At 45.6% G+C, this 27,528-nt stretch overlaps 1 protein-coding gene across 2 annotated transcripts in view; it reads left to right on the plus strand.

Moving 5' to 3' along the window:
* LOC144752729 (uncharacterized) overlaps positions 1-27,528 on the plus strand; it is a 135,216-nt gene that overhangs the window by 87,014 nt on the left and 20,674 nt on the right. The gene's annotated exons all lie outside the window — the stretch shown is intronic.

Genomic DNA, 27,528 nt, shown 5'->3' on the forward strand with positions numbered 1-27,528 from the left:
AGTTGGAATTAGGGGGAAACAACGCATGTACATTGTGTGGACTGTGACTCCTGGAGTTATTGTAAGGGATACTATGCTACCCTGTAAATGAATCCCCTAGTGATTATTATCACGGTGAAGATCCCTCAGAAATAAAATTATGTTACTGTCTATGCCAATGGAGGACATCAACTGCCACAGCTTGGACCTATTGACACAGTCGAATGCTGAGAACTGGTCCATGAAGGCTAGGTATATGGGGCTGGAACGAGCCACGGTGTATTTGTTCAGAACCATGTACAGGTTTAAACACTGTTCCACAGTGGAACGACCTGGGCAAATGCCGTTTTGGATATCGGATAAAAAGTTGTTTTCCTCAACCCATGATGCAAGTGTGTCATGTACCATGCGGCCCACCACCTTCACCACAGAGTCCAGCAGAGAAATGGGCCTATAACAATAGGTACTGTACCGATCTCTCTTTTTAAATGCCGGGACTATAATCGATAAAGCCCAAGAATCTGTGCGGCCAATCTGGACTGCAGCATTGATAACAGCTGTGAGGACAGGCAGCCAGGTTTTTAAGTGGGCGATGTAGAGATCTGGTGGGATCCCATCCTGCGCGGTGGCCTTGTTTTTAGAGAGACCCAGAATACCGCCTCTCACCTCTTGCATGGTGAAAATAAGTTCCGACTTGCCTTCCACCCTTTCCTGCCCCTCAATTGGAGGGGTATCCGACTGGAATATACCCTCGAAATTATGTACCCAATCGTCCTCTGTGATTTGGGCATCCAGTAAATTAGCATTATTTCCAGATAGAAATGGGCTGTTAATAATGCCCCAGAACTTTGAGCTATTACGCAGTGTACTAGCCTCCACCAAATTGATCCAGGCCTCCTCCTTCAGGACAGACTCGCGAGTTGCTAGAGCAGCCTTTTATGCTCTTCGTAGTCCGTTGACTGCCACCCGGTCTCAGGGCTTAACACCCAAGGCCTGTCTCAGGTTCCTGGAAGCCTGGGAGCACGCAGAGTCAAACCATCTTGGACCTGGTTGTTAACAGGCCCCGTAGAAAGTTCCTTATGACAGTAGACATGGATCCAAATGCACCCATGATGTCGGGAGCACTTGCTTCATCGTCGAGGCTGGTGGCAAACTTGCTGTGACAGCGAGTTAAAAGGGACTCGTGGAGTAGCTCTGGGACAATACACCCCCACTTTACGCTCTTTCCCGCTTCCACCTTGTTAAGGGGGACACTAGCCCCCCGCCCATCTTGGTTTGTCCTAGTGTTAGGGTCCAGCAAGTTGAGACACAAATGGGGTTGTGGTCACTACATTCACTCGCCTGCACAGAAAAATCGGTAATCAGAGAGTAAAAGGGGGTATATACAAAGGTGAACTCAATAACGGTCTCACACCCTCTCCCAATAAAGGTGGGAGTAATGTCTGTTTTCCCCGGAGGCAGCTTATTTATTACAGATGTTAGATCAAATTCAAGCAAGACGGAGTTAAGCTCAATACCCTTGGGAGTATGTTCCATGTGTAAGCCTGCTTGTCGAGCACAGCCTATAGCTTCCACTCCTCCTTGCATGATGTCCCTACACATGAGTGTTAAAATCCCCTGTTAAAAAAATTGTAGTGATAACTCTGACCTTTCAAGATGCTATGCTGAAGTACAGACCCCAGCAGAGTTATATTTCCCTCATCCGGGTGTGTAACTCCCGCATTGAAGAAGTTACCAGAGCAGCTTGCTCCTTCCACTAGGCAACAACATCACATGTAAATTGAGAGAGACACACAGTGAGGTATTGTAAGAAACTGGATCTGTATACTGCACCAAAGTGAGGTATAGTGTGTATAGAGTCCAAGGGTCTCCAGAGGTAGGCAGAGGTTAAAGTTAGATAGAACCTTACTCTCTAAAGTGGTAGCTTGGTCGGGCAGTAAGGCAGTATCAGGACTGTGTTAAGCATTTGATGTACCCACTCAGTCAGCCAATGAATTCACACACCCAAGAACTGAACTCTAGACCAATTGTTTTTGTATAAAAAAATATACTGTTGTTTTATTTCTAGAACCAAGCAAGCCTGGCACAGGTAAGCATAAAAATACTTTGCGGTAATAATTTACTTGTATGAACACAGATCAAGACTGTTCCCATGAGGCACAGGGTCATATTGATTTGCATATGGCCATGTCTGAACGGGGTGGTGGAGTGAGCTAAAGACGGTGATGGATTAAACCCAGCTCAGTTGACTGGGGGTGAGTGTTTGATTTGCTCAAATGCTCCGTCCATCATCCCCTTTTGTATCGCTGGGGATACCTAGATTCAGCACTGGGACATTCCCTTGAAACAGGTAAGTAAACACGTTTTGGTTATTTGTGCATTTAAAAAAATATTTTTAGATTTCAAAACTCCACACTTTGAAACATTTTGGAGAAAAAGTGTCCATGTTATCCTATGGAGAGAAACCAGGTTAACGGTTCTCAGGTAAGTAATTGACTGTGGTAGTTAAGGTTCTGGGGTTAGACTCAGGGGGTCTCCCAGGGTCAGTGATGCACTGTTGTTGCACCTCAGCGGCACTAGGACGACCGGGTGCAGAGTGTTGAGGCCCAATGTTATCCTAAGGAGGATAGGGGGGCTTCGTTTGGTGGCACCTGGCAAGCAGGCCACAGGATTGTGAGAGCAAAGCTCCTAGTGTTTAGCTCAGGGCAAGTTGGGAACCAAAGGTGCACCCTCAGCGGCACTGGGGCGGCCGGGCGCAGGGGCTGTTTTGAGGTCGGGTGCCCTGTTGATTTCAATGGAGATTCTCCGGGACAAAGAAACACTGCAGGCTTGTGGACGAGGATCTTCCAGGAGTGACCACCACTTCGAGTGGTAAGTTGGGATCTTGTAGGTTGGTTAGGCACCTCTGGGTTAGGCACACAAGGCCGTGGGGCGTCAGATGTAGGGGTGCCTTTGGACGTCAGATTTTCTTACCCGCTCCGGTCACGGTAGGGGGAGTCCTCTTGATTGAGGCTACAGACGTCTTCTGGAGGCTTGAGGCAAGTCATGGGTCACCGGATCTCGGGTCAGGATCGCCGGGGGTACCTCCTTGTGGTGTTTTTCCACTCGAGCTCGGGTCGGGTGCGGCGGGTGCGGCGTGGGATGGATTCTCGGTTTCTGGCTGGCACCAGAAGCTGCAGTTTAAACACGTCCGGTGTTCACAGGAGAAACAGTCTTGAAAGTGAAGGTAGGCAGGTCCTCTGGGGTTTGTGAGTGTGCTGCCTGCTGGAAAGGCCGGGGTTTCGCAGGAGCAGGTGCAAGGGGAGACAGGCCTGTAGGGCTGGGGCCAAGTCAGTGGGCGTCGTCCTCTTGTTAGCTCTGCACGGCTTCTCATCCTTCTTCTCTTCTTTTCTTGTTGTTGCTGGATCTGAGGAAGGAAGGTTCAGGCTGCCACTAAATTCAAAATTTAGGGGCGTTACAGGTAGGTAAAGGGCAGGGACCAATGGGTCCCTTCCCTGGGGTGGGTACACCCCTTATTCTGTCACTCTCCAGTGGGGGGGGCAGGAGCCTGTCCCTGGTTGGCTGGGTCCCCCATCCTCAAGATGGTGGGGACTCAAGGTTTGCTTCTCCTCGCGTCCCCCACATTAGGGGTGGAGTTGGCAGAGGTAGGCACACCTCTCGTTCGCACTTGTTTTTCCCGCTGGTTCTCCCACCCAAAGTGGGGTGTAGAACTACTGGGGACCCATTGCCAAATGTGGCAAATGGTCTGGAGAGTCTCATAAAAGTGGCATGCCTTTGAAGCTTCCCCTTCGTGAACCCTACCTATCCTGGGGGAGGAAGCTTGGCACCTCTTCCCAGGATGTGCATTGTTTCAGGCCCCCGAGAGCAGCAAGCTCTCAACGCAGGGGTCCACAGACATGTCTGGTGGTGGCAGCCTAAGCAGCCACTCAGTCAGGTCACTAGGAGTTGGTCGAGTTTCAAGGGGCATCTCTAAGATGCCCTCTGTTGTGCATTTTACATTAAATACCACACTGGCATCAGTGTGGTTTAATGTGCTGAGAAGTTTGATACCAAACTTCCCAGTCTTCAGTGTAGCCATTATGGTGCTGTGGAGTTCGTAATGACAAGCTCCCAGCACCATATATTCTTAATGGCAGCACTGCACTTACAATGCCCAGGAATAAACTTGAAACAATTGGTCAACAGACTAGAATCATCAATTTATAGTCCTGCGATGGAATAAATCCGTCAAATTTATTTTTTATTTTCAGATTTTCAAAAAGAACAACATCCAAGATAATATATTAGATATGTGTGACAAGACATTAATTGTGAAAAGAAAGAACCGACGTAGACACACAAATGACAGAACAATGAAATCCAATATAAACACCCTCCTTCACATTCGTTACCTGACTCAAAACCTGATACAATTCACACTTGCCTACAAACACACACAGACATACTCCAAGGTAAATAGTGCCAAAGCGTAAAGTGAGAATAACATAAAAAATATATATAGGGCCTGCGGGATGAATAAGGGCAATCTTAACTTGGATTTAAGCGTAAGATGTGTGGCAGACCTGAAAGTAATTTAACAAAATCCCTCTGCCTGTACACATTTTAATTATATTTTGACAATGAAAATTTCTGGGAAAATGCAACTATATTAAAACGCAGGCCACAACAAAAAAGGTTGACGCGTTTTGAACCGGACGCTTTCTCCGGTTCTCATCAGGACCAGAAGAAACCTGGAGGAGGATACAAGGGAGATCCTTAAGATTATGTACAAATTCAAAGAAACGAAAAAAGCATCAGGCCACGCCTAGACGCCTCCTACCTTATTTCAGATATGGTTTCAGTCGATCAAAAAAGAAGACGTGTGCATCTGTGGACAACGATTATACAAACAAGGTTTAGTAACTGCCCCTCTGTCCGTGCTTGTCGGTCTGTTCTAAAAGCCTCAGTCCAAGCCACCCCCCCTAAACGAGAAATTACCTCAATCGAATTGGAGGGGTGTGGGAAAAGTGTTTTAATCCAGCTGTAGTTTAGGGCTGTCGGCGAGACAGGGTTGTATTGGGGCTCGAGGTTTGGAACCGTGGCTGTGGAGGAAAAAGAGAGTTTTAGCTCCGGGCTTGACTACAGATGAAACAACAGATGAAAAAAATGAAAAAACAGGCTGAATGGCAAGTTGAAATCTTACTTATGCTCGGGCTGAGCGTGCCAATAATTACTGAAAAGCTCGCATGGAAACCTCTTCTCCTAACATGGGTGTAAAGTCAGTCGCGAGCGGTGCGAAAATAATTCTCGCGTTCTGTAAAAAGCCACAAATACAGAAACAATATGAATCACTATCTGGCCCCAAACGGAATGATTGAACATTTAAACACGAGGGGCGACAATGTACCTTTAATATGGAATTTGCTCCATGCCCCACTGTTGTAGTCAATCAGGACGCCAGTCTCAGAGCGGAAATCCGGTGTGGTTCTCGCGTTCTGTAAAAGCCACGAATACAACAGCAATGAAAATCTCTATTTTATATTTAACTTGCCATTCAGCCCGTTTTTTCATTTTTTTCATGTATTGTTTCATCTGTAGTCGACCACCCCTACGCCGAAAGAAAAGGCATCTGATCCGAAATCAACACATTTGGAACCAAAAAAGATTTCCGCCTCCACATCGAAGCAGAAGGATCCAAAAATACCTTCCAAGGCTCCGGAGCAGAAATCCAAACCTCGCTTGGACCCGAAAAGATCGGCACCGAAAGCGTCTACCGAAGAGGAAGAACTTTTTCGACCGGATCCTATCGATCCAAATAAAAAAACACTCCACATAGACCCGAAACCGGACATGTGTCTACTGTTCCACACAAGAAGAGGAAACTGGATACACCAGGCATTCCTGTAGTGCCTGTTAAGTAAAAAAACGGTGCTACTTAACCTATACAACCCTCTTCTCCTGTTCTTCCTACCAATCCTATCTCTCCTCCACACTGTCCTATACTTCCACCAAACTCACCATTACCACAGGTCGATGATGATTTAGGGGATGGGAGAGGCAACAATGACCCTTTTACAGACCCTGATACCAACAGACGTACCACAGTACGACTGGGACGATTATGATGACCCGGTCGACCCTGCAGACCTCCCTGATCCCCAGGCATACCCCACGTAGCCATCTCCCTCAGATGACAATATTGGTTTTAGTAAGCTGGTAAATAGGGCAGCTACATACCATGGTGTTTCAATGCATTCAGACACTTTTGAGCAGTCACTAAAGACTGTACAAACCCTGCCAATGTTAAAAGGGGTCATTAAACATGCCCCTGACATATTTAAAGACCCTGTTAGGGCTAGAATTCTCAATCTGAGAATTGACAAAAAATATAAACCTCCTCTCAATGATCCCGCCTACATCAAAAGTCAACTCCCTTAAGATTCCCTGGTGGTAGCTAATGCTAGAAAACGGGCTAATTCTCAGACCTCTGGTGAGGCACAACCTCCGGACAAGAAGTATAAATTATTAGATGCTTCCGGCAAACGAGTTGCTGCTCAAGCAGCTAATCACTGGCGGATAGCCAACACACAAGCATTACTTGCTAGGTATGATAGGGCTCACTATAACCAACTAGAAACCCTATTGCAACATTTACCAGATCAGTACAAGACCAAGGCCAATGATCTCATCCAAGAGGGAAAATTAATAACCAATGCATCAATCAAGTGTGCCCTTGATGTAGCAGAGACCGCCACTAGGGCCTTTAACACTAGCATGTTACTCAGACAACATGCTTGGTTGCACATTTCTGGCTTCAAACAGGAGGTACAAACAACTATCCTCAACCAGCTGTTCAATCAGCAACAACTTTTTGGACCGGCTGTAGACACCAAAAAATAAAAACGGACACGGCGACTGCTAAATCCATAGGAGCATTACAGTCTCTCCATCCATACGTGGTTCCTTTCGCCGCTCCTTCTACAGAGGATAATCCAAGAACATTGGTACAGACACTGCTTCCTCTTCATACAAAAACACCACACAAACATCTCCCAGTAGGGGATATTTTAGAGGTAAAGTAAGAGGAGGGAAAGTAACAACAAAGGGAGAGGTCGAGGTAACAACAACACTCGCACCTCCCCCGCTAGGAAGCAGTGACTTCCCTCCAGCCCATTCCACTCCGGTCGGAGGGAGGCTATCACAGTTCCTACCTGTCTGGAATTCCATCACTATGGACAAGTGGGTAAGACATATTGTCCGGTATGGTTACTGCCTGGAACTTTCTGCTACTCCACTCAACTTACCACCCAAACAGCGTCCAATGTCCGGGGAACATCTAACACTCCTCAAACAAGAAGTTCTTTCACTGCTTCAAAAGCACGCAATATAACCAGTTCCCATACAACATCAAGGAACATGGGTTTACTCCCTGTATTTCCTAATCCCCAAAAAAGACGGGACTCTAAGACCAATACTGGACCTCAGACCTCTCAATTTCTACGTTCAATCAGATCATTTTCACATGATCACTCTTCAGCAGATCCTTCCACTGCTTCAAAGAAGCGACTTCCTTGCCACACTAGATCTCAAGGACTCCTACTTCCAAATTCCCATTCACCCTGCTCACAGAAAATACCTAAGATTCACAGTGGACGGCCAGCATTATCAGTTCAAGGTCCATCCATTTGGGGTGACCACAGCACTCAGGGTGTTCACAAAGTGCCTTGCAGTAGTAGCAGCGCACTTAAGAAGGCAGCAAATCCACGCATTTCCATACCTGGACGACTGGCTCTTAAATGCCAAGTCATACCTCAGTGTGTTCATCACACTTATCAAATGATCCAGCTATTACACGACTTAGGGATCTCACTAAACTACACCAAGTCACACCTTCAACCCTCCTAGGTACATCAGTATCTAGGAGCTACAATAGACACTTGCAAAGCTCTAGCATACCCCAATCCAGCCAGGATAGCCAGCATGCAAACCCTCATCACCCAGTTTCAGCCTCAACACTCTCTCTAAGCACAAGTGTTTATGCAGCTAATAGGGATGATGGCCTCTTGCATTTTCATCGTACCTCACGCAAGACTTCTTATTCGCCCTTTACAAGCATGTTTGGCATGTCAGTGGAATCAGGCTCAGGGACAACTTACAGATCTGATGTTGGTAGACAGCTGCACACAGCGCTCTCTGAAGTGGTGGAACACAAAAAACCTTTCCAAAGGGCGGCCGTTCTTAGAGCCAGTTTCCCAAATAGTGCTAACAACAGACGCATCACTCACCGGCTGGGGAGCCCATCTCCTAAATCACACAATTCAGGGCAAGTGGACCACTCAACAAAAAGCGCTCCACATCAATCACCTAGAACCACTGACAACATTTCTAGTTCCAAGTACATCTTCTCAACAAGGCTGCCTACGTCCGGATGGATAATATGACAGCAATGTACTACATACAAAAGCAAGGAGGAACACATTCTTTGCAACTGTCTCACCTAGCGCAAAGTATATGGAGGTGGGCCATTACACAAAACATATATCTCCTGGCAGAACATCTTCCATGAGTAAACAATCAGATAGCGGATCTGTTAAGTCGTGAGACTCAACAAATACACGAATGGGAACTTCATCCACAAGTCCTTCAACCTTTCTTCAAAATGTGGGGCCAACCAGACATAGATCTGTTCGCCACACACTCAAACGCAAAATGCCACACCTTCGCTGCCAGGTTCCCAAACCGATTGTCCAAGGGCAATGCAATATAGATGAACTGGTCAGGGAGATTTGCGTACGCTTTTCCGCCACTCCCACTCATCCCACTAGTAATACGCAGCTCAAACATTAGTCTCTCAAGATGATCCTGGTTGCTCCCACATGGGCACGGTAACCATGGTTCACAACACTCCTGGAACTCTCAATAGTTCCACACCAAAAACTACATCTGTCCCCAAAACTGCTGACGCAGAACCATGGGGAGATAAGGCACCCAGATCCAGCTCAATTGAATCTAGCAATCTGGCTCTGGAAATCTTAGAGTTCGGTTACCTGAACCTCCCACGGACTGTATGAATAAGAAGCCAAACACCCGACTACTAGAGCTTGCTATGCAGCTACATGGAACAGATTTGTCATTTACTACAATAACAACAAAATTGACCCATTAGATGCTTCAATTCAGAACATTATTTGCTATTTACTGCATCTACAAAGATGAAATCTTGCATACTCATCAATCAGATTACATCTAGCTGCTCTTGCAGCCTACTTACAAAACAGGCAACATTTGTCATTGTTTAGGGTACCTGCTATCAAAGCCTTCATGGAAGGCCTTAAAAGAATAATTCCAACCAGACTGCCACCATCTCCAGTGTGGAACCTAAACAATGTTCTTACTAGGCTCATGGGTCCCCCGTTTGAGCCTTTACACAAAGGTGAATTACAATTCCTTACATGGAAAGTAGCTTTCCTTGTCGCAATCACCTCTCTCAGGAAAGTAAGTGAGATTCTGGCTTTAACCGAACAAGAACCATTTTTACAAATACATCGCAACAAAGTGGTTCTCAGTACAAACCCAACAGTTCTTCCAAAGGTGATTTCTCCATTCCATCTTAATCAATCAGTAGAGTTACCAGTATTTTTCCAAAACTCTGATTCTGTAGCGGAAAGAGGTCTTCACATGCTTAATGTCGAAAGAGCTTTACTTTATTACATAGACAGGACTAAAGCCATTAGGAAAACAAAACAACTGTTTGTGGCTTTCTCACCACCTCATAAAGGCAACCCAATTTTCAATGCTGGAATTTCCAGGTGGATAGTAAAATGCATTCAAATATGCTATCAGAAATCAAAATGCATGTTAACAATTCCCCCTAGAGCGCACTCAACATGCCAACTAGGTGCTTCCACGGCATTCTTATGGAACATTCCCCTAGAAGACATGTGTAAGGCAGCAACATGTTTCACTACATACACCTTCACCAAACACTATTGTGTAGATGTGCAGGCAAACACTTTTTCAAACCACTGCAACAGATACAGGCAACCACCGCTAGGGGAGACACAGCTGTCAGTCTATGCACAGAGTGTGAATTCTGCGACTCGTATGCCTTGAACGGAAAATGCTACTTACCAGTATGCATCTGTTCTTGGCATGTATAGCTGCAGAGATTCACAAGCCCCCCACCTCCCCGGAACCTGTATCTCTTCCAGTGTTATCTTAGATACATTCTCATGGACATCTCTGTTTCTTACAAACTCCATCATTTCCCTTCATGGCGAAAAACAATCTGAGAATGGAGTTGATGCCCATGCGCACTATCGTCCAAGGGAGAAGTCACCTATCTTGTGACTAAAAAGACTTCTTCCAAGACAACAACAAGGTGCAAGCATCCGAGCCCCACACCAGATGGCGATCTATGCACAGAGTGTGAATCTCTGCAGCTCTACATGCCAAGAACAGACGCACACTGGTAAGTAGCATTTTCCTTCCTACAGGGAGCGGAGATGCCAAGGACAGCTAGAGAAACAAAGGTGATAAGCCCCCTCTTGGCTCTCCCTGACCTAGATGGGGTAGCTGGAACAAAGAGGGTTTTATAGCCATCCAGGTGCTAATTATTGTCTCCAGCCCAAGTTTCCTGGAGGCACATCACATCAAAACTCTTAACAAGGGCCAACCATTCGGTGTTCCCAATCTTACTCTCCAGCCCCACGATATTTCAAGAAAGAAATTTACACCCTCCATTCACACTCGATACCTGTTCCGGGGGTGATACATTTCCCTGGGATGCGGGTGCCACAGGGTTCGAGGGACCCACACATCGTCAATCGCAATCTTCCTATGAGCTCAGAGGAGTAAACCTATTTGCTGTGCTTACCACTATAATCCCCTCTACACGACCCCTATGGCCCACCTCTTGGAGCCGCTTGCACCTGGTCCGTAGTTGGTAATAATTGGGTCTGTAGAAGTATACAAGTGAGAGTGTCAAGATTGCTGTAGTTAGACTGGGCAACCGTGCTTAAGATTCGGTTTACCATGACTGGATTGTTAAAATTGACGATAATGCAGTCCCCCAGCCACGATTTCTTGGCGCTACCAACCCACTGTGTCTGGCGCACCATGAGAATTTGGTTTTCCACCCTAAGCCCAGGGGCAATGTTTTAATTGAGCCAGTGCACCACCTTATTTTTCAGCTGGTAAAAGTCAAAAACAAGCGTCGTGGACTCTGGTAGGAGATGAATAGAGCCCAAACTAGGATAATAGTTATTCTAGTCCCCGGGGGCATGGCTTCCAGCCCTTCCCACCTATCATCGGAACTGTACAATCCGCCCACTTCAAAACCCTGAGATTGCAGAGACTGAAAAGATACTGTGTTCTGGGTGCCCCCGCCCCCCTCCGGTTGGCTGGATGGTGCTGAGGGTCAGTCCTGGGCAATAGGTGCCGTTGTATCTCCTACCATGTGACTAGGCTTCTTCGTGATAGACAATGCTCTGTCTCCTGCTCCTGTGCCATTACTACTGCGACTGGAAATGGTGGCCGAGATCATAGGCCTTGTAGGAGGGATACTTGTGGAGACAAGGACACGGGCCCTTTGCAAGTGGCTATCAGTGCAGACAGTTTGCTTTCCAGTGCAGAAAGTCGAAGTGGGATGGGGTCCAATTTAGTTCCAAGTGCTGACAGCAAGGCTGTTGTGAGCATGTCTAACGAAATAGCTTCCAGGTTAGGCACTTCTGGGTGGACTGCTGAAGATGACTGTGATCCAATGTTCTTTTTGCGTTTAAAAGGGCCCCCAACGGAGGGGCGCTTCCTCTTAGCACCTCCTGGGCCCCACCCATTGCCAGGGGTCATGTCAGGGGCTGACCTAAAAATTGACGACTGGGCACCGACCCATGTGACAACAACTGGTGTAAGGGGGACGATACCCCCAGCCTGGTCTTGAGGCATATCTTGAGATTTGTCCACCAAGCCTACTTGAGGGTACTGAGTATGGGAACCAGCATATGGAGCAACAGACGAAACCACTAGGGAAGGGTGGGAGGGTGAGCGAGATAATCGTCTAATAGCCAATTCAATCTCCTTGTCCAGAACCCCAGCAGCATGCTACAAAAAGCGTCCTATGTATGACTTTTATGGTTTTTTCCATTTCTAAAACCGAAAATAAAGTTTGTTGAATCCCCTAGTGTTTAGAAGAAACATAGATTAGACAGTACTGGACCTTAAAGTAAGCCTTTTCTGCCTGCTATTGCTGCATTTGGTGAGCCAAGTCTACACAGGAAGTAACTTGATTGATATGAAATAAAATCTTCGGCATCGCTATCTCCTTATGATACCTTTAGGGCCCGTTGTAGGTAATCTCAATTTACCGATTCTTAAATACCGAATTTTACTGATTCGGTATTTAAGAATCAGTAAATATGATGTAGGTAAAAAATAGGTAAAATTTACCGATTCGGTAATATTCCTTATTACCGAATCAGTAATACCGATTTGGTAATGAGGAATACCTTCCCATTTATTCCTATGGCCCTGGAATGAGTAGGAAGCCATTCACTATTACCGATTCTGTAAATACCGAATCGGTAATAGCGGGAGCATATTCAAGGGTGGCAGGGTGTCACATTGACACCCTGTTACACCCCTGAATCGTGCATGTGTGCACATGTGGTGCACATACATGCCCTAAGGGCATGTATGTCTGCCACATGGCACTTTGAAAAAAGCAAATAATTGCTTTTTAAAGGTATTCGGTATTTACCACCAACTTGTAATTGGTGGTAAATAGAGAATCCCTAAAGCAAAAATGCACTCACTGAGGTGCTGCCTACATAGGTTTTAAGGATTCGGTAATTTACTGATGCCTTAAAATAAGGAATCAGTATTATACTGATTCCTTAAAATAACGAATCGGTAAATTACCGAATCCTTATTTACAGCCTCCTACATTGGAAAGGGCTAAATACCGGTCTGTAACGGAAAGTTCACAGATTCGGTATTTAGCTTCCTACATCTGGCCCTTAGTCTCTTATCGGTAAACACTTTGAGTGCTTGGAAACTGGCTCTGTTAAAGTAGCGAGTGCTTAAAAAAAAATCCTTGTGAATCTCCCTCCCTCCCACCCCCCAACAAGGTGTTCACTGATTTGGGCAGCCACAAACCTCACTCATTTATTTGTGGCTTAACCTCTTTGCCAAAATATTGTGGTTGAGAACTCTCTATTCAAGGTCTGGGCAGCTTGCACTCAGTGGCATTTCCATGATAAGAACAGTCCCGGTCTCACCATCACAGACAGTGACATCACTAAAAAACAAGATGGCATCTATAAAACCAGGAGATTTGTTGTTTTTCTTAATTCTCAGCCTACCCTTGTGACAAATTGTGTTCTCAATATCAATCTCTTCGTTTTGAACAGTTACAGGAATAACTTAAATCAAACAAAACATTTGAAGTAAGTTTGTAATAGAAAAATAGGACTGTAACCTTGGGTAGTCTTAGATGCATACTTCGTATAATCCCACTTGTACTATACAGCAAGCGGCAGCTAAACCGCCACTCAAATGATCGGCCATCTTACACGAGGCCTTTGAACACTGCATGCACATGCTGCGGCTGCCAGCTGCATCCCGTTTATGTTGTAGGTCTTCTCTGCCGTGTTTCGTTAACCAGAAGCGCGGAGAGAAGCCACAATAATTTATTCGTTCTTCAGAAATCTAACGTGGAGCATTGAAATTTCAAATGAATATATGAATCTTTTACTTATACTTTACGTTCTTTGACTCTAAGTTCCCTGACTGATTGTAACAAAATGTAAATTTGAGCTAGGACAAGTGGATACTGTCCTTTAATCCCTTTGGGATCGTAAAGAAGTGCCACACTCAGAGCGACTTCCTGTAAATTCGTTTTTTCTACTGCCCTGCACTGAAAAACTAGAAAAGATTACATCAAAGATGGCATTATGAACTTTGGCACTGTATCTTATATAGCAATCCTAATTTAACCAATTTTCCTAATTATGTTACTTTGCCCCGTGGACAAAACATTGATCCACAGTTTTCATCTCATCCCGGCTGGTAAGTGAGTCTTAACATGCTTTCTAGTGTTGCGAGTGTTGAGATGAATGCATCTAAGGTAGTTGGGTTCTTTCCTGGTAGGAGGGTTGGCGGGCCAGATGCTGGTGAAGCTGCAGTTCTGGCAGGAGAAGGGTCCTTGGGTGCGTTTCGGGGCAGCCAGGCAGCAGGTGCATGATCGTCCGGGGTTGAGTGCGTGGAGGGAGCTAAAGTAGTTGCAGAGACGGGTGTCGTGGCGTTCACGGGGGCCAGGTGTTCTGGCTCTGGGCGCGGTCCAGGCGTGGACGCCATAAGAAGGGGAGGTAGAAGGGAGGAGCAGCTGGGTGGTGGGGGCAGATGAATGGGCGAACGGGGGAGCGGGGGCGCAGCTGCAGGAAAACTGGGGAGGAACGGTGAGGGTACAGAAGGCAGAAAGGGCACAAAAAATGGCACAAGAGGAAAAGGAGGAATGGGAAGGAAAACAACTAACAATCCAACAAAATGCAATACAAAATACACTAGTGGGGGGTCGGGCCGGAGGGGACGCAGCGACGGAGAAACCATGGGAGGAACGGCAGAAGGCAGAAGGGCACTGGGCTCAGTAGTAGCGCAAGAGGCAACAGGGGGAATGAAATAAACAAAATAAACAATACAACACGCAATACAATGACACAAAGCAACCTACCACTGGTCACCAGGGATGGGGCACAGGTGGTAGCCTGCAGGTGGAGGAGGGCCCAAACTCGCATCCAAGGCAGCTGCAGCGAGCTGGGAGACACGGGCAGACAGGTGGTGCTGTTGCGGCGTGGAGAGCCACCTGCCTGTGAAAGGGTCAAGGGTCGTTCTCTTCAAAGTGCAGCAGCCGCCATAAGAAGGGAAGAGGGGAGGGAGGAGCATCTGGGAGGTGGGGGCGCATGAATGGGCGAGCGGGGGGTTGGGGCCCGCAGGCGGCGTAGCGGCGGGAAAATGGGGAATGGCGAGAGTACAGAAGGCAAAAAGGGCACAGAAATGGCACAAGAGGAAAAGGAGGAATGGAAAGGAAAACAACTAACAATCCAACAAAATGCAATGCAAAATACACTAAGGTGAAGTGTAGCGAGCCGGGGGCAGGCCGCAGGGGACGCAGCGGCGGGGAGGCCACAGGAGGAACGGCGAGAAGGCAGAAGGGCACAGGGCACAGAAGTAGCGCAAGAGGTAACAGGGGGTATGAAGCAAACAAAATAAACAATACAACAAGCAATACAATTACGCAAAGCAACCTACCACTGGCCACCAGGGATGAGGCACAGGTGGTAGCCTGCGGGTGGAGGAGGGCCTTGAACTCGTGTCCGAGGCAACAGCAGCGAGCTGGGAGACACGGACAGAGAGGTGATGCTGTTGCAGTGTGGGGAGCGACCTCCCTGTGACAGGAAACCTATTGTACTACCTTCTCCTGCTCGGCCATGGCCCAGCAGCAGGAGGGCAGAATTGTGTCTGGCATCGGCAGCAGACCTAGGTTGCTGTTAGGCTCTGTAACGTCGGTCCCGGGAGCAGGGAGGGTTCCCCGGAAGAGCTCTCCTAAGACCAATTTCACGGACCAACTGATAGATCTAATTGCTATATATGTGCTCTCCTCAAATACATTTCTTCTGTTGGGGGATTTTAATTTTCATGGTGAAAATCATACGAACCCTGAGGTTAATAAACTCCTCTCTACTCTTGACATGATTGAACTCACCCAAAGAGTTACAGGCCCAACTCATCCAGCTGGCCACTCGCTAGACCTAATCTTTTCTAATATTGATCATCTAACTTGTAACCTCCCAGACACTCTCACTTGGACCGATCATTCAATGATTAAGTTCTCTATCCAACAGCCATTCCCTAAGAGCTCAGACTTAAGTGTAGGGAAAAAACAAGTGGCGCAAGACCTTGGCGAAATTTTTCTGTAGAAGCCTTTAATGAGGATTTTTACCTGGAATCACCGAAGAAGGATAAGGATGCTCCTACGACGTTGAAAGAATTTAATACCACCTTTGTGACAGTTTTGGATTCTCCCCAATGTCCACCATTAGCCCCCTGGTGCACTTTGGAGCTAAAGATTGAAAAATCCAAATGCAAGAGATTGGAGAGACTTTGGCGAGTTAGTAAAGACCCACAAAACAAACTACGGTTTAAAGAATTCTTGTCTAGCTATAATCTGAATTTAAAATCAGCCAGACGTCTATTTATTATTAACCAAATTGAACGTGCCAGTAACGTCCCAAAGGCCCTTTTTAATATAGTAAAAGACTTTGTATCTCTTCATGTCTGTAGACAAGTGCCTATGGAAAAACAAGATTTTTATAATTCGTTAGCAATCTTTTTTCAAGAAACGATAATTGATATTTATGCTAACTTTTCATCGATCACCTCTCAAGACCTTGAAGGCTCTATTAGAACAGAGGGCTTAGAAAAAATGGCAGCTAGCACCTTAGATTGTTTCGAGTTAACCACGCTTGAGGAAGTTTCCAATGCTCTCTCCTTCTCAAAATCTGGCTCACCCCAAGATCTTTGTCCTCCAAAAACAATGGCCCTATTAGCCACTCGTTGCGTGCCAGCAATTTCTAAATATCAATAACTATTCAATACAATCAGGTACCATTCCAATAACATGGAAGGAAGCATTCGTACGTCCAATATTGAAGAAACCAACTGCGGATCCCCGAGAACTAAGCAACTACCGCCCTATTTCTTTGGTACCCTTATTGGGCAAGCTGCTGGAAAGTATAATTAACAAGCAACTAAGTCTATGCCTGGAGTCCAACGAAATTCTGGATCAATCCCAATCCGGGTTTCAACCGGGCTTCAGTACAGAGACTGCCAAGCTCGCTGTAACTTTCTCGCTCAGACAGAAAATAGACATTGGAGGATCGGCAGTACTGATCCTTCTAGATCTCTCTGCGGCTTTAATACCATCTCACATTTAGTGCTCGCAGAGAGACTAGCTTCATGTGGCATTCACGGGACAGCCTTGAAGTGGTTGCAGAACTTTGTCAGACAGAACGCAAACTATCATGCTAGGGCCATATCTGTTATAAAAATTTGTAGAACAGCTAGGTTTTGAGATAATTTCATATGCTGATGATACTCAGCTTATATTTACTATTGGCCCACAGATAGAAGCAGAGAAATTGCGGTTCTCCAGCAGAATGCTTGTAATCTCTAGCTGGATGACACAGAACTGCCTCCAGTTAAATCCTGGAAAAACCGAGGTCATGCTAACGGGGAAAGCCTCAGCTAGCTGGTCTGGTGAATGGTGGCCCTCATAATTGGGACCAGCTCCTGTTCCTAAAACATGTGTTAAAAATCTAGGCCTAAAATTAGATCAGTTATTACCTATGAAAGACCACATTGCTGCCACTACTAGCTCCTGCTACTATAGTATGCGTTTACTCTGCAAACTTCTTCCCTACTTGCCCACTAATCACCACAGAACCTTAGTTCAAGCCTTGGTCATCAGCCAGTTAGACTATGGTAATGCTCTGTTGGCGGAAGTGGGAGAGACCCTGCTTACTAAATTACAAGTGATTCAGAACACGGCGGCCAGAATGTTACTGAACCGCCCTGCTGGCTCCCCTTCTGCTCCCTTGCTGAGAGAGCTGCATTGGTTACCTGTAAGGAAGAGATCCTTTTTCAAAATCTGTTGTCTCACTTACAATGCGCTGAATGGCAGAGGCCCTTACTATCTACAAAAGAAACTCACCTTTCATGCACCGAACAGAAATCTCAGATCCAGTACTCTAGGCCTTCTACAGGTTCCTCGTATACGTTTGAGTCAGACTGGTGGAAAAGCTTTTTCGTATCTGGCCCCAAGATACTGGAATAAACTACTGCTGTCCCTAAACTAAATTTCCATATACAGCACCGTTAGGAAACAACTAAAAGCATTCCTGTTCTAACTCTGTTCTGACTTTCAGTCCTCGGGCCAAATGTCTAGGCGAGCGCTGAGATGCCTCGGGTTAGTCATGCGCTATAGAAATTAACTTAACATAACAACATACATAACATGTCTGAATGTAGCTAAACCAGAATCCATAAATGTGCGCTGCCAGCTTTGCTCAGTTTGACTTCTAATTATTATAGCAGCGCTTCAGCACTTGACAGCTCAGAAAGCCATAAAAATGTGTGACTTTGCATTTCAGTACGGTGATGAGGACCACCACATTGAAATGTGTTAGTCTAACACCTGATGCGTGGTACTTGTCAGGCCTGTTCCCCTCAATGCAGGCACCCTTGCAGTATGGTGCAAGGCTGCCTGTATTGGTGCTAGGCAGCTAAATTCAGCACCAGCACAGGGAGAAATGCAGGGCTGCACCGTATTCTTGTAAATACAGTGTAGTCCTGCATTTCAGAAGTGGAGAGCGTGGCGTTAAGCCAAGGAGGCCAACGCCGTGCTCCACCACTTCCTTGTAAATATGCCCCTTAATGACAACAGCCTGACTCATTTTATCCAGAGACAGAAAATCCTCTCATTTCAGAAGATGCACCGCCTTGATGTAGCATTGCTCCAGGACACACACCTGTCACCTATTGAACATGATACATTCAGAAGGGATTGGATGAGTATGGTACTACATGCCAGCAGGATCCTGACTAAGCTTACACAGCCATCCACTCCTTTGGAACATAGGGAGAGTGGGTTGGACATCTGTTTTCACAAATCCTTGGGGGTTTGCACACTGCAGACATGGCGGGACCCCTCTGGGCAGATATATTTTTGCCAAGGTTCAGATTCTCAATGAGTCTTTGTGTGTGGGCTCTATCTATGCCCCGGCGGCTGATCAAACTCCTGCTCTCTTTTGGACAGCCAGGGTATTCATGGGGGGAGGGGAGGGCTGGAATATGGCACCTTAACAAGTCCAGAAACCATACGACCAGGCAGCCCCGAGACCGGTTCATCCTCACTGACATTATTGATGATCATTCCTTGATGGATCCATGGTGATTGATGCACCTGAGGGACGTGGACTATACTTTCACCTCCTGCATCCATTGTAAACGTTTACGCCTTGATCCTCCTACAGTACCTCTGATCATGATCTTCTGGAACTCGACCATAAACTTCGACGGTTGCAAACCTCTCAGGCCCGTTGGACTATGCATACAGCATGGTATAAAGCCCCTGAAAACAAGCACAGATGGTGCCAATATCTGAGCCAGTACTTATATAGTGCGAACTTGACCAGAATATGGGATCAGAGCGAATTACCTAGCACCAGTTGAGTTACATTAGGACACATTCATTTTTGTTAGGCACGGGGAGATTAAGTGATTATCCCAGAATCACAGGATGTTCAGCGCATTGCCGAGCCTAGAACCCATTTCCCTAGGTTCGAGGTCGACCGCCCTAGCCGTTAGGCCAACTCTTCTCCCCTAACTTGGAGGAGAACGTTGGGTCCATCTCCTATGCACAGGTGCTGTGGGAGGGCAGGAAGGCCCTTGAGATGTAATTCGATGAACGATTTGGCTGCCTGCAAGTGCCACTGTGAGGAATAACAGTGATGGTTGACCGACCTCCCGCTTCACCTGACTCAGACGTATAACGCATTGCTGACACCTGCTCTTCTCAAGGAGCTGCTTGGAACAAAGTATGATCTGAACTCCAATTACACAGTGGAGGACCAGAGGGATACGCTCTGCTGACGATATAGTAAGGGACGGTGAGTTGGCCCCCTTTGCTGCTACTCTCATGCGTGATTATGGGCTGCCACAGTCGCATCACTGACAGTACCAACAGCTCCTGCAGAGCCTGTGACACATGCTGGGTGCTCCCCCTTATGATCTTGAGACTGCCCCAATGTTGCATTATATCCAGATGTGGAAATGATATAAGGACACCATGGTGGGAGTGTATGTTACAGCTGTGGACAGCCTTTTTTCGAGCATCACCACCCACAATTGATTGTGCCTCTCACTGTCTGAGCAGGTCTGGCACGACCTTTGGAAAGACCATGGCAGATTCCTCGAGGAGGTCAGGTTGAAATGCATTTATTTCAAGGTCCTACACCACTGGCACTGGACATTGGAGTGGATCTATAAAGCACATACGGCAGACAATTCCAAGTCCTGGAGGTGCTGAAAGTGTGGTGCACGGCCTGTGACATTTTGCATTTCCTCCGGACTGTACAGTACTTTGTGCTACTGGGGCTCCATTTCGGATACCTTAATCACCAACCTTGGGGTGGCACCGAAATTCATGGCCCGTCTGACCTTGCTTCACAAAATGTAAATAATCCAGTATTTATCACACCACTGTAAGAGTTAGCTGTCTATGGCCTTCATAGTGGAAGTTGTCTTTTTGGGGGCGACCATGGGGCCCGGCACCCTGACATTTTATTTTCCTGTTCCCATGTGCATTCCCTTGTGCTCCCCCTCATCCTCCTTCCCTGATCATCTGTGAGATCTTCTGAGCCAGATCACCTGAATCTAGAGGGGTTATTTCATTTATTGTTTTTCCTGTTTTCAATGTCTTCTCACAAGTTCTAGTTTACAAAGTATCTTGGACTCTGCTGAATTGATAAACTTTCATACCTGTTATATGCTCATTGTATATGAAAAATCAATAATGAAATGAGGTATAAAAAATATACACAGGGAGTGCTGTCGCTTAACATTTGACTTTGACAATTCCAAAGTAAGAGACATTACTGAATTTATAGACACGATCAGAACACATGCAAAGTGATACGATTGACAACCAAGTATCACTAAAATAGACATTCAATGTAACATTCTACTGAACTGTGTGCAGTACTCATGGTGAAATATGAGAAAAGTTTTGCCAACCAAATGTGGGACAGAGGGTCTGCTCTGTGCTACGTAGTTAAGTGGGAAGTTCTAGTTAATCCTCATAGTTTTGAAGAATGGGCCAGGTTTGAGTGAGACTTCAGACCTACCTTCAAGTGGGTTAATGTCACTCGTGGTGTGTGATTCTTGAGGGCTCTGATGTATGCACGTCCAAACTAATGTTGCTGTCGAGGCATTCAAGGCTGCTTGCATGACAATGCTACAAAGAGTTGACACACTCACTAATCAACGGTGTATTGATGACGAGTGTACTGTGATATAGGAGCCTATGTGAAGGAGTACAATATTTTCGAGTTATTAAATGCCCCTCCCCTGTTCTTCAGACCCGTAATACCCACTCATTTTTATGATACAATGCAAAGTGTTTAGACATTTCTGGTTCATATTTGATATCTCTATCTTAGGAATTAATTGTTTCAAATATAAATTGCTTTATTGTTTGTCAGTGAATCTTTGTTGAGAGAGGGAGGTGGTTACTGTAAACAAAACAAAAAAGCATGGAAGAGGCCGCTATCTTGATAATTTAGGAGACAGTTGTACTCTTAAATCAGAAATTCAAAACCTAATTAGTGCCTAAATTTCAGTCTTGTGCGAGGATATAAAACTGTATCAAATATAAGGAATAAGCCAAAGACACAGGAAAATTAGAAATAAGCTGTTCCTTTCAGTCCTGCCAAGTACTATGCATCAGGTGCTAGACTAACGCATTTCAGTGTGGTGGTCCGCATCACCGCACTGGAATGTGAAGTCACGCATAAAGCGCCAGTGCCAGTCAAGCGCCGTGGACCGAGTGGAGGCTGGTCTTATAATAATACTAGTGTTAGCGGGCCAGGCAGGCAGCCCGCGCTATTCAGAAGACTGCTTGGGAGCTGGGCTCTGAGCTGCCTGCTTGCTACAATGTACAGACTGGTTTAAATCACTGCGCAGTAACGCGGCTTACTTTCACTTGTCATGGGCTGCCTCCCGTGGCACGTGCTCTCTGCTGCTGGTGCGGTAATGAAACTCGGCGGCTCGCTGCATTGCGATTGACCAACTCTCAGCCGTCTCACCACATCCCCAGGGGCGGCAGCGGAGTCACTTAGAACATTCGGACTGACTGCAGTTGATGGAGTGGTTAGTTCGAGGTCCCAGATCACTGGGACCCCTGACTGTGAAGTTGAGTCTACTGCCCGAGAGAGGGAAGCCAGGCGGCGGGCATCAAGTGAAATGCAGCTGCTCTTGAGCTGGCCACCACTGAATTAATTTCAAGTAAGTGTTTGCTCAACCCTGCTAGGAGTCAGTGAGGGCCATAAAATAACACTTGTTGCCAGTAACCAATTTGCAAATCTGTGCTTGACTTGCCTTCTGACCTCCATGTGCCACACACACACGAGTCACACCCACACTTGCAGTCAAACACAAACTTGCCTCTAGCGGCCAGTCAGTGAAACGCACACACATGTACGGCACAACACCTTTCGCAGGCCGACTGATTTAACATGATTTCTCTGGCCTGAACGCTCACTTGACACTGTTTACTAATGCAACTACACTTTATCTGCCAGCCATCCCTGCGGTTTTGGGACCGGCCGCCAGACCTGCGGCAGTCCCACACCGCAAATTAGTTTGCTACCGCCACCATGGCGGTTGCATTCCGCAATTTAACATTGCGGTGGGTGCTGCTGACAGCAGTACCCACCGCGATGTTAAAATCGCATGTCTAACATTTCCCTGCACCACATTGCAGGCACCACACGGTGCCTGGCACCAGGTGCAGTGAAATGTAGGGGGGTACTATAGATAGCCCCAAGTGCACCCCACCTCCCCCAGATACATGGGGGGGCCCTCAACGGGCCCCTAGACCCAATCCCCGATGCCGCCATGGGAAGGCCTTTAATTTCCCACACCCTAATATGGCGGACGGTGCCTGATAGGCACTGCCACCATATTAGTGCCCCTGCTCCAGCTGCCAGACAATTGTGATGACTGCCACCGGCAGAAATGCAGCGGACGGACTTTCCGTCCACCACGGTACCCACCGCCGTCTTAACTTGGAGGTGGGTAAATCGACATTTGAAGGCGGAAGGATTGCCACCGCCGTCCCGGAGGTGGCGATCCTCCCGCCATCATAATGAGCCTCTAAGTGTGTGCTTCAAAGAGCCTGAGGCTGCCTCGACCAAAATACATAAAGATTAGCAATATTCCCCCGCGACCTCCACAATTTTGAAAGTGACAACTTCTACACTTTAACCATTATTATTTAACACATATTGGCAACATCAACTTTTTTCATTTATAATTTTTATTATTTTTTAGAGTACAAAATATCACTCATCAATTTATCATTTTAACTTGTACATTTTCAAAATTCATTTAGTGAAACACATAGTAGTTCATTTAAGACAATAAAAGACATAACCATTCCATGCAGAGAAACCATATGAAACTAAACAATTTTTACAAATGAACACAACAAACTCTCTCATTCATACTCCATTCACTCTTTATTCTGCGTCTGAGGGATCGCAGGTTGAAGCGCGAAATTATACGCAAGGTCGACGCGTTTCGGCGGTGTAAAACCACCTTCCTCAGGACCTTTCTGGCAGAATAATCAGATATTCACAAAATGAATTATAACCACTGCATAGTAGGGTATCTGTAACGATAAATAACATTTATTTGTATCATATACCTCATTGATTTCTTCAGAGTGATCGTACTTTACATCAAATTCTGTAATTTAAGTTGCCCTGTGTTTACAACAATGCCTGCTACTTCACACATTTTATTCTAGTACTTTATATCTTGCAAGGTTGATCCAAAACCAGTAGGAATACATCTGTAATATTCTCCCAAAAATAACCAAAACCCTTTTTGGTTTTTAGAAAAAGAAAAGAATAGATGGAAAAAGAGAGAAAGTTCATAAAGTTTTATACTAAAACCTATTCAATAAAAAGTTTTTATCTAGTCTGACCTATTTTTGGAATACATTGCTTGCATGTCAACACTTCTATTGTTGAAAACCAGACCTTGAAAGTTTTTACCAAAGGGGTTATTGTCCCTATATTAGATCAAAAACAAGTTGCATCACATAACTGTTGATATAGAGACATTTAAAAAGTCTATATCCAATTTAAATATTGACTATAAATATATTCAAGAAAGTCTCTTTTGTTTTTTGTTCGCAGTTAATGGCAAACAAATCCAAAACCTAACCTGACATATTGCAGGCGTGATTTACTCTAACAAAACTAGTTGACAGAAGAAGCTTTCCTTTTTGAAGGCTCAAAGAGCTCAAAGAAGGTCAGTAGTAACATTTCATGCTTACGAAATATGTAAATATTACAAACAGCGATATATATTTCTAAGACTAGGAACTGCTATTGGTTTTTTCAGAAAACCATGACTCGTTGGAAGAAGGTATATAATTCCAGAAAACCCTCGTAACTGTAATCGCCTGATGAATAGTTAGCCTTAATGTTCGGTAAGCATTTATATTTAAATTGGATATAGACTTTTTAAATGTCTCTATATCAACAGTTATGTGATGCAACTTGTTTTTGATCTAATATAGGGACAACTAAAAATGAAATTTCAAAATGTAATGAACTTGTGACCGAAGCAGGGGTCCACCCTAGTGAAAATTTTAAGGTAATAACTCGCAATAACCCCTTTGGTAAAAACTTTCAAGGTCTGGTTTTCAACGATAGAAGTGTTGACATGCAAGCAATGTATTCCAAAAATAGGTCAGACTAGATAAAAACGTTTTATTGAATAGGTTTTAGTATAAAACTTTATGAACTTTCTCTCTTTTTCCATCTATTCTTTTCTTTTTCTAAAAACCAAAAAGGGTTTTGGTTATTTTTGGGAGAATAATACAGATGTATTGCTACTGGTTTTGGATCAACCTTGCAAGATATAAAGTACTAGAATAAAATGTGTGAAGTAGCAGGCATTGTTGTAAACACAGGGCAACTTAAATTACAGAATTTGATGTAAAGTACGATCACTCTGAAGAAATCAATGAGGTATATGATACAAATAAATGTTATTTATCGTTACAGATACCCTACCATGCAGTGGTTATAATTCATTTTGTGAATATCTGATTATTCTGCCAGAAAGGTCCTGAGGAAGGTGGTTTTACACCGCCGAAACGCGTCGACCTTGCGTATAATTTCGCACTTCAACCTGCGATCCCTCAGACGCAGAATAAAGAGTGAATGGAGTATGAATGAGAGAGTTTGTTGTGTTCATTTGTAAAAATTGTTTAGTTTCATATGGTTTCTCTGCATGGAATGGTTATGTCTTTTATTGTCTTAAATGAACTACTATGTGTTTCACTAAATGAATTTTGAAAATGTACAAGTTAAAATGATAAATTGATGAGTGATATTTTTTACTCTAAAAAATAATAAAAATTATAAATGAAAAAAGTTGATGTTGCCAATATGTGTTAAATAATAATGGTTAAAGTGTAGAAGTTGTCACTTTCAAAATTGTGGAGGTCGCGGGGGAATATTGCTAATCTTTATGTATTTTTGTTCCTCTCTTTCCCTGACCTGTAAAGTAAATATAGAGGGGGTCCCATATTTATGGTAATGCCTCGACCAAAATGCCTGGGGTGCGTGCTACTGCTCCAGTCTGTCCCCCCCCCCCTTAGTTTTCACTTGACTTTATCCTGGTGAGCCAATAGCAAAATTGTGCTTTACTTGGGTGATGATAGGAAATTAAATTCAGCGCTCTCAAGAGGCTGGTAGGTGTCTCTCGATGGTAGTACCCATGTTTGTGAGGCAGCTCGTACCCGAATGTATACGTGTGGTACATGAATGTTAGCTAAACTAAAGTGCAGCAAAAATACACCAATTATTGGAGCATGTGGATGGAAAATAGAACAGGTCGTTTATTTTGTATATTTACTAATCCGTGCTGAGCTGCCTCGAGTTGAACGAACCATTCCTTGAAATACTTCGAAACAACTGTGTAAATGTTGAGGGAGACTCATTTATAAAATTATAAACACTACAGCGCACTAGCTGTTGGCTATGCCTGAGACTTCTCTGCGCCTCAGCCTGAGGCTTAATGCGTTTCAAGTGCTTTGTAGCAGTTTAAAGTTTTTTTGTTGCTCAAATTTAATTCAATTAAATATGTTTCCCTCGTCTTCATTGCTTGATTTTTTCTCGCGAAAAAAGTGTCACTCATTGTCATTGAAATGCCACTCATAAACACACTGAAATTATGAAAATGTCACACATAGCAATATGAAACCTTGGCAGCTATGTTCTTTAATTGTCGCTTTGACACATGACCTATGCTGCATTGTCACTGATCTGGTGTTTAAACCTCCATGGTATTTTCCTCTGTTTACTTTACTAGGTCCCACGCTGTGGATTTGAAAAAAACTGCAAATAAGTAATTTTAAAAAATGTATACACTGTCCAGTTTAATTGCAAAACTAACCAAAATACTTATATATTCATTGAAATACTGATATATTCATTGAAATACAGATATATTCATTGAAATACAGATATATTCATTGAAATACGGACTATCACTTCCAGTTGTCACCTTTCTGTAAATACTCTTAAGTCCTTTACATCCGTGTTTGGAAGATGCTCATCTGAAGTAAAGCCACAAATGCTTTTTTACAGCAGCAGCCAAGTGTGAGGCCCTCTAATTGAACTGTCTGACCCTTAAAATCATTCCCGTCTGTGACATCTGAAATCCCAGGTCTTTACCGGTATAAATGCTTGTTTGTGTGAAATGTATTTACTGCTGGAGCCTGGAGGCCACTGAGCTGCACATTGTATGAAAGGGAGAAGGGTTTCTTCTTCTGGGTCAGCGGCGGCAGAGACAGCACCAGCAGCGGTGCTGACATCACTTCCGGCCTCTACTGAGGTGTGCAGCCTGCTGCAGAGGAGGAAGGAGGCCTGTCTGGTGAGCAGTTACCTTCATCTTCAGACCCCCCCTCAGACCCCTGATCTGCCCCTTTCCCCCCTTCAGAATCCAGAGCTGCCCCCCCCATCAGACTCCAGCTCTGCCCCCCCCCCCCTGCGGCCCCCCAGGAGGAGAAGAGAGCCTGGACATGTCTGCATAGGTCTCTGCTCAGGTAGGAGATTGTCAGCACCTTCTGCTGTGTTTGTAGAAATAGACTGAATAACCCTGGAGGGAATCTCTGCAGGAGCCGGGCTGAGCTGGACTCTTCTATCCGGGGGCCCCTGGGGGGGGCTGAGCTGGGCTCTTCTATCTGGGCCCCTGGGGAGGGCCGGGCTCTTCTATACAGGGGACCCAGGGGCTGAGCTGGGCTCTTCTATCCGGGGGCCCCTGAGGCTGACCTGGGCTCTTCTATCCGGGGGCCCCTGGGGCTGAGCTGGGCTCTTCTATCTGGGGGCCCCTGAGGCTGACCTGGGCTCTTCTATCCGGGGGCCCCTGGGGCTGAGCTGGGCTCTTCTATCCGGGGCCCCTGGGGCTGAACTGGGCTCTTCTATCCGGGGGCCCCTGGGGCTGAGCTGGGCTCTTCTGTCCAGGGGCCCCTGGGGCTGAGCTGGGCTCTTCTGTCCAGGGGCCCCTGGGGCTGAGCAGGGCTCTTCTATCCAGGGGCTCCTGGGGCTGAGCTGGGCTCTTCAGTCTGGGGGCTTTCCTTCCGGCCCTGGGGGTGTTTGTGGGCATCATTTGTGTTAAAGAGGGGATCCTTGCACTGTTGCACTGCATCTTACTGCA

This window comes from Lissotriton helveticus, chromosome 1_1, assembly GCF_964261635.1.
Source record: "Lissotriton helveticus chromosome 1_1, aLisHel1.1, whole genome shotgun sequence".
NCBI lineage: Eukaryota > Metazoa > Chordata > Amphibia > Caudata > Salamandridae > Lissotriton > Lissotriton helveticus.